Genomic DNA, 6,707 nt, shown 5'->3' with positions numbered 1-6,707 from the left:
TGGATAGGGGGGTGTTCCCTCTGCTGTTTCCTGAAGTCCACAATCATTTCCTTAGTGTTGTTGACGTTGAGTGTGAGGTTATTTTGCTGACACCACAATCCGAGGGCCCTCACCTCCTCCCTGTAGGCCATCTCGTCGTTGTTGGTAATCAAGCCTACCACTGTTGTGTTGTCGGCAACTTGATGACTGAGTTGGAGGCGTGCATGGCCACGCAGTCGTGGGTGAACAGGGAGTACAGGAGAGGGCTCAGAACGCACCCTTGTGGGGCCCCAGTGTTGAGGATCAGCAGGGTGGAGATGTTGTTACCTACCCTCACCACCTTGGGGTGGCCCGTCAGGAAGTCCAGTACCCAGTTGCACAGGGCGGGGTCGAGACCCAGGGTCTCGAGCTTGATGACGAGTTTGGAGGGTACTATGGTGTTAAATGCTGAGCTGTAGTCGATGAACAGCATTCTCACATAGGTATTCCTCTTGTCCAGATGGGTTAGGGCAGTGTGCAGTGTGGTTGAGATTGCATCGTCTGTGGACCTATTTAGGCGGTAAGCAAATTGGAGTGGGTCTAGGGTGTCAGGTAGGGTGGAGGTGATATTGTCCTTAACTAGTCTCTCAAAGCACTTCATGATGACGGAAGTGAGTGCTACGGGGCGGTAGTCGTTTAGCTCAGTTACCTTAGCTTTCTTGGGAACAGGAACAATGGTGGCCCTCTTGAAGCATGTGGGAACAGCAGACTGGGATAGGGATTGATTGAATATGTCCGTAAACACCCAGCCAGCTGGTCTGCGCATGCTCTGAGGGCGCGGCTGGGGATGCCGTCGGGGCCTGCAGCCTTGCGAGGGTTAACACGTTTAAATGTTTTACTCACCTCGGCTGCAGTGATGGAGAGTCTGCATGTTTTGGTTGCGGGCCGTGTCAGTGGCATTGTATTGTCCTCAAAGCGGGCAAAAAAGTTATTTAGTCTGCCTGGGAGCAATACATCCTGGTCCGTGACCCTGCCACATACCTCTTTTGTCTGAGCCGTTGAATTGCGATTCTACTTTGTCTCTATACTGACGCTTAGCTTGTTTGATTGCCTTGCGGAGGGAATAGCTACACTGTTTGTATTCGGTGTTTCATTTACACAGATTGAAGTGGATTTAACAAGTGACATCAATAATGGATAATAGCTTTCACCTGGATTCACCTGGTCAGTCTGTCATTCATGTTTTGTACACTCAGTGTATATTTGCAATATCATCAGTAATATGAGCTGATCAAATAACAACAATGTTTTCTACTTCCTTTTTATAGATGCGCACAGCTTCCCTACCAGAGCCCTCCCCCCACTTGATCACAACAAAAAGTGAAAGTAAAATTGACTGCCATTAAAACATTGTGCGAGACTGTTATCCTTGGGTCCCTCAAACTTAATTTATAAATAGGATATTTTACTATGGAATATGATCGTCTCACTGCATTTTGAGGTGAGTTTGTGTGATGTAAATATCAAAGGATAGGATAAGAATGATTTAGGTCTTAGTGGCTACCTTAGCAATGTTTCCATAGAAGATTAGTAGAAACATTGGTAAAAACGTGTATTTTTTGTGTTTCGGGTAAGAATATAATACTATAATACACTCAAAACTGTGTATTGATAATAAAGCAGTAATACATGTTCATGCTTTGTTATAATCTGTTAGCCATATGCTATGTGAGACAGCAAAAGTGAAAATGGTCATCTCTCATAGGCTGCTAGGAAACTCATACCTTGACTTGCTGTAGGCTAAAACATAAGCAACATTGTTTCATTCAGGCTTTATTATTGATCAATATTTAGAATGTATAGGACCCTATTTAACATGTATGCCATTTTCAAATACAGCTCTTTTGACTGTCACGTTTCAAGGCCTGTGTGTGTGCCATGTGTGTGTGCCATGTGTGTGTGTACTTACGTGTTGCACATGTTGCAGATAAATGTGAATATTATTACAGAACATTTGTTTTTCTGTACTCTAAAGTCTCTTTGATGTCAGAGTTTGTGTATATTGGAACCCTAGGCAAATTGTCACTGGTAGGGTTTAATTTTCTCCCATGATGAAATCTGGGAGGGGACTGTGGATAGGTCTCTGTGCATCAGTTTGTTCGTTATTCACACGAGATATCTAAGACAGCACAGGCCTGATTTTGACTAAACTTGGGTGAATGATACGTCTTGACATAGGCATTTACAAAATCACACTGATTGGCCCAAGGTGGGAGCTATAGTTATTAACTGAAATTTGTGAGTCACACCAGAAAGGAAGAGGTGAAGCGAGAGGGATAACTGGGCCCAAAATCTGTCTTCTCCAGCAGGTGACTTTTTTTGACATGGAGTACAGGGAGTGGGTTAGCAAAAGAGACTGCAGGGCTTGACATTCAGGGCTGCCTGCTGGCCCGGCATCAACTGCCGAGCTAACCGGGCCAGGTAATCAAGCTTTCACATTTTCAAACTCGTAATATATAAGTAGATTTTCCCAACGTCTGACACTTCACACTTGTTAACAACCAGCATTTGGTTTCCAAGCAGAGGCACAAATGTCAAAGCCTTCCCTCTGCCTAGAGCAGGGGTGTCAAAGTCAAATGGACGGAGGGCCAAATAAAAATTTAGCTACAAGCCGAGGGCCGGACTGTTCGAATGTTCATTGAAAAATTTTTAAATGACGCATATAGTCTAGTGAACCTAATTGAACCTACTGAAAACCTAACAAATATATTCCAATATGATCAGATAAATAAAGCAATATTTTCTTATGGCTCTGTCAGAAATGCCTTGAACTGGCGGTGATTCAAACCTTTGGCTCTGATAAAGTTAACTGTGCGCGTGATGATGCTCATTACATGCTCCATTTTCAAGGCTTTACCGCACAACGCTTCCTGGTGTATGATACAATGATAAGCTGTCAGCTCACCTGTCGCGTTTTCCTCTTGCATCTTTTCCCGTATCTTCGCCACCAGTCCGCTCCTGTGTCCACACATCGCAGGTGCTCCGTCGGTTGTCAAACCCACGAGTTTTTCCCAAGGCAGCTCCATCTCATTTACACATCTTGACACCTCTTCATACAAATCATGCCCGTAGTTGTGCCATGCATAGGACTAAAGCCAAAAACTCCTCTGTCACGCTTAGGCTGGAGTCCACTCATTCGGATGAAAATTGACAACTGGGCAATGTCAGAAATGTCGGTGCTCTCATCCACAGCCAAGGAATATGCAATGAAATCTTTTCCCTTTTTCACAAGCTGCTCTTTTAGATTGATGGACAACTGGTCTACTCTCTCGGCAATGGTGTTTCTGCTCAGACTCACATTTAAAAGAGTTGCCTTTTTTCTGGGCAAACTTCGTCACAAACTTTAATCATGCAGTTTTTGATGAAATCCCCTCCGTAAATGGCCGGGCTGATTTAGCGATCTCTTCTGCCAAAATAAAACTGGCCTTGACAGCAGCCTGGCCTTGTGATTTGGCTTTTTTGAACAGAGCCTGTCGAGATTTGAGGCCTCGTTTTAATTCCTCTGCCTTTTGTAGCCTTTGTTCCATGTCCATATTCTTGTTTTTGTCCCGTGGTTTCATAATGTCGTCTCAGATTATACTCTTTCAGTACCGCCACACTTTCTCCCACAGAAGACACACAGGTTTTCCAGCTACCTCCGTGAACATATATCCGACTCCCACCTTGTTTGAAACCCCGGTTCTCAGTGTCCACCTTCCGTTTTGCCATTTTTGATGGGTATCTGAAAGTTAATTTTACTGTGATGCTGACGACTGCTGTGCCAATAAATATTGAAATGAAGCAGCCTACTGCACGGTGCGTCACCGTTGCATTGTGGGAAATGTAGTATTGGTGCGTGTAAAAGATCTGCGGGCTGCCGGCTTGCTGCGGTCTGCGGTCAAGATCATCCCAGGGGCCGTAAAAACCTTCTCGCGGGCCGGATGTGGCCCGCGGGCCTTGACTCTGACATATGTGGCCTAGAGTGAGCCCTGCCTCAGTAGGCTAGGTCCTGGATACTCACAGTCTCAGTGGATGTAGGAAGCCAGGGGCGTAGCCACAGGTGGGTAGCCAGGCCCACCACTCAGCAACAACAAAACATTTTTGTTTTATGTTTTTATGCCCTTTACTTGTCAGTGTTCCAAACGGGATATTATTTGTCTTTTTACCTAAACATGCAAACAACATCAGATATATTTCACAGCAAGCAGTGCACCGGGTTAGTCAGATTTTAATAAATATAACAGAACAGATGACCTGGAATGACATTCACTCCCATGGAATGGGTTGCCAAAAATAACTAATTGTAGGCCACGAATATGACAGCATTGAGGTGGCAGGGTAGCCTAGTGGTTAGAGTGTTGGACTAGTAACCGGAAGGTTGCAAGTTCAACCCCCTGAGCTGACAAGGTACACATCTGTCATTATGGCCCTGAACAGGCAGTTAACTCACTGTTCCTAGGCTGTCATTGAAAATAAGAATTTGTTCTTTAACTGACTTGCCTAGTTTAATTTTAATAAAAATAAATGTCACTGTGCTTCTATGGCTATATGCCACTGCCTATTTCCTTTGTTCATTTAGCAAACAAGACAGCTCATAATCCAGTGTCTTTATCATTCAACATGAACGCCTGATTCACGCAGTCTCCTCTGAACAGTTGATGTTGAGATGTTTGCCTGTCACAGAACTCTGTGAAGTATTTATTTGGGCTGAAATTTGTGTTGGTAACACTAACGAACTTATCCTCTGCAGCAGAGGTAACTCTGGGTCTTCCTTTCCTGTGGTGGTCCTCATGAGAGCCAGTTTCATCATAGCGCTTGATGGTTTTTGCAACTGCGCTTGAAGAAACTTTCAAAGTTCTTGAAATTTTCTAGATTGACTGACCTTAATGTCTTAAAGTAATGATGTATTGTCATTTCTCTTTGCTTATTTGAGCTGCTCTTGCCATAATATGGACTCTGTCTTTGTCACGTATACTCCCTCTCCGGAGCTCGAGGTCGTCAGGCTCTTAATTATTACGTTCATCATCGTTACACGCATCAGCGCCTCATCAGACTCAATCACCTGCCTGATTACCTTCCCTATATACAGTGGGGAGAACAAGTATTTGATACACTGCCGATTTTGCAGGTTTTTCTACTTACAAAGCATGTAGAGGTCTGTAATTTTTTATCATAGTTAGACTTCAACTGTGAGAGACGGAATCTAAAACAAAAATCCAGAAAATCACATTGTATGATTTTTAAGTAATTAATTAGCATTTTATTGCATGACATAAGTATTTGATACATCAGAAAAGCAGAACTTAATATTTGGTACAGAAACCTGTGTTTGCAATTAGAGATCATACGTTTCCTGTAGTTCTTGACCAGGTTTGCACACACTGCAGCAGGGATTTTGGCCCACTCCTCCATACAGACCTTCTCCAGATCCGTCAGGTTTCGGGGCTGTCGCTGGGCAATACGGACTTTCAGCTCCCTCCAAAGATGTTCTATTGGGTTCATACATACATACATACATACATACATACATACATACTTGTTCTCCCCACTGTATGTCACTCCCTTTGGTTCTTTCCCTAGGCGTTATTGTTTCTGTTCCGTTGTTTCATGTCTGTGCGCTACTCGTGTTTCTTGTTTTGTTCCTTGTGTTATTTATTATTAAAAGTAACTCCCTGAACTTGCTTCCCGACTCCCAGCGTACACCTTAGTCTTTTACCAAATAGGGCTATCTTCTGTATACCAACCCTACCTTGTCACAACACAACTGACTGGCTCAAACGCATTAAGGAAAGAAATTGCACAAATTAACTTTAAACAAGGCACACCTGTTAATTGAAATGCATTCCAGGTGACTACCTCATGAAGCTGGTTGAGAGAATGCCAAGAGTGTGCAAACTGCCATCAAGAAAAAGGGTGGCTACTTTGAAGAATCTAAAATATATTTTGATTTGTTTAACACTTTTTCGGTTACTACATAATTCCATGTGTTATTTCATAGTCTTGATGTCTTCACTATTATTTTACAATGTTGAAAATAGTAAAAAAAAAAAAAATAAGAAAAACCCTTGAATGAGTAGGTGTGTCCAAACTTTTGACTGGTACTGTACATTTTTGCTTAAATTAGCTTTAAAATGCTCAATTTTCACTCATGGCAAAATGTGTAGAATAGAATGAGATGAGCTAAAAAACTGCACATGTTCCTCTCTGCCCCATGGCAAAATGTGTAGAGTTGCAGGAAATGTGCTTTTAAACAGCTACATTTTCTCTCAGCCTCAACATAAAATGTGCAGAGTACCATGAGATTAGTTATAAAACTGCACATCAGCACAGGCATTCAAAAGTCCTCTTCTAACCGAGAGTCAACTTACCTTGATACTTAAAACTTAAAGCCAAACTGTCATTTAACATGGTTCTTCAATAGTTATGCACAATACTTGTTGGATGCGCATTTGGTGTAGAGCTGTTTAATTACGCAGTGATTTTTTTCACACATCATCATCTGGTCCAGGAAGGTATTTTCCAAATGATAGCCAAGTGACAAACAGCTGTTGTGATCACTAACCCTCCCCTAACCCAGACGACGCTGGGCCAATTGTGTGCCGCTCTATGGGACTTCCGGTCACAGGCGAGTGTGACACAGCTTGGGATTGAACCCAGGTCTGTAGTGACACCTCATGCACTGTGATGCAGTGCCTTAGACCGCTGTGCCA

General features: G+C 43.1%; 1 protein-coding gene across 1 annotated transcript in view; it reads left to right on the top strand.

Moving 5' to 3' along the window:
• Positions 1-1,325: 1,325 nt before the first annotated feature.
• Positions 1,326-6,707, top strand: part of LOC135550954 (long-chain-fatty-acid--CoA ligase 6-like) — a 106,732-nt gene continuing 101,350 nt past the window's right edge. The window contains exon 1 of the mRNA XM_064982252.1: positions 1,326-1,459. The gene's annotated coding sequence lies outside the window, so the exon portion shown is untranslated. The remainder of the gene's footprint in view (positions 1,460-6,707) is intronic.

Source organism: Oncorhynchus masou, chromosome 12 (assembly GCF_036934945.1).
Source record: "Oncorhynchus masou masou isolate Uvic2021 chromosome 12, UVic_Omas_1.1, whole genome shotgun sequence".
Taxonomy (NCBI): Eukaryota; Metazoa; Chordata; class Actinopteri; order Salmoniformes; family Salmonidae; genus Oncorhynchus; species Oncorhynchus masou.
This window is presented reverse-complemented; position numbering and strand designations above follow the sequence as displayed.